Raw genomic sequence first — 1,947 nt, forward strand, 5'->3', positions numbered from 1 at the left:
AATCTCAAAGGAATGTTGGTGCATCGTGTGCTTCCATCCAGATTCACCCAAAATCCAACACCATCAACATTTTGTTCAAAGAAAAATATGCTCTCCCAAAAAAATGTTCCAACCCAAACTCTACTGAGAGAGAATGAGAGCCAAGTAAGTGACGACTGCTGGCTTTCTAAGAGACCATGTGTCCAAAAATAATGGGATGGGGTCCACCTCAAAACCCTAGGTGCCATGTGTCAAGTGTCCTACAATCTATGGGCCCCTCATATTTTTAATGGCCCAATGTGCAAAAGTTGTCTAAAAAGTTTTAAACTATTAAAATTACAATACAACTAAAATTAAAATGTCTAAATGTTGAGTCTTGAATTTATTTTGTCTCCTTCCCTGCAGTTAATAATGCAAATAATTAGCTCAGAATATTCAAATTAATTAAAATTAGAATTTCCGGTCAAATTAAGCACTATTAGGAAAAACGGGAAAATATCGGACAATTAAGCACAATTCCCTGATTAATCCTAGCACAATAAACTAAGTAAAGTCAAGAAAATATTGATTCATCAAAATGGACCACATTTAGTCTTTTGCACTCCTGGGCAAAACCAAGACGAAAATCAGGGAACAGTTCAACGGACATCAGGGAATTGACACAGACTCAACACACAGAAAACAAAGACTGACAAGGAAAGAAACAAGCAGAATTATAGTTCTCAAGAACTCTGGACAAGGGAAAGTAGTAGACAGTATCCAACACAGAATCAAGGAAAACAGATACTCATGAAATCATCCAAGCAATTCAAGACATGGAAAAATGATCAATTAGCTCAAGAGGTGAATCAACAACAACAGAATTTCACAGATGCACTATCAGTGTTTCTCTCAAGTGTCTAGGGTAAAGAAATTTAACTCAATGCACTCAAGAAAACAAACACAAATAGACTTGGCAAGCCTCTAATATCAACACTCAAACACATATGCATGTTCAAATCAAAAGGTCTTTTATGGATGCAATGGGGTCAAGGAAAAGGGAGTATAAATATGGATAAGAAGCTAGAAACCAAAAGAAATAGAGGAGCAATGGGGAACAAGTGTAAACACAGTNAAATCACACCCAAAACCTCTAATTCAATCCTCTTCTTGACTCCATTATTCACACAAATTTTTTTAACTTTTCTCATTTTTCTGTATTTTTTTATTTATTTATTTTTTCTTTTCTCATCTTGTCTCTTTTCTTTTCTCTCTTATCAGAACACAACTCCGAGAGACAAGACACACATATATTTACAACACAAATAAAAAGAGGAGGAACCAACTAGCCAATTCATCTGAATCTCCCAGGAGACCACACTTATTCCCAAAACAATTCCAAAGCTCCAAAATTCCCTAAGGTTAAGGTAATCATGGTTTTTCACATAGGGCTAGTGTATGAGCTTCAAAACAAAGAAATGGGGAAAGTATAGGCTCAAAAAGGGTTATCAAAGGATCAAAATAGGGTAGGCTCATCTGGCTAGAGAGGCTCAACAACAAAACTGCCTTTATCACTTTCAAACATGCATATCAATCAAGAATCATCATCAAGAGTCAAGCCAAGGCATATGTGCAAGCAATCAAGAGACATATCACACACAAGAAAGAATATCAAGTGGCTCAATTCTCACACAGGGTATTTCTGCCACAATCAAATCACCCTCTCAAACATCATAATCATCTTTCCAAGCAAAGAAAAGCAAGGATTTAAAGCAAATCAGAGTATCAATGAAGTGAAGGAAAAACCTACAACCTAAACAAAGTCCAGAAATCAAGAGAAACATGCAAAACTGTACACACGACACAACAAAAACTACCTAGAAAACAAAAAGAAAATTTAACGTAGAAAACATAAACTAATCAAAGAAAAATCAGACTCTCCCCCAATAGACCACACTTAAACTACACAGTGTCCTCAATGTGTCACAA

This window comes from Vigna radiata, chromosome 7 (genome assembly GCF_000741045.1).
Source record: "Vigna radiata var. radiata cultivar VC1973A chromosome 7, Vradiata_ver6, whole genome shotgun sequence".
NCBI lineage: Eukaryota > Viridiplantae > Streptophyta > Magnoliopsida > Fabales > Fabaceae > Vigna > Vigna radiata.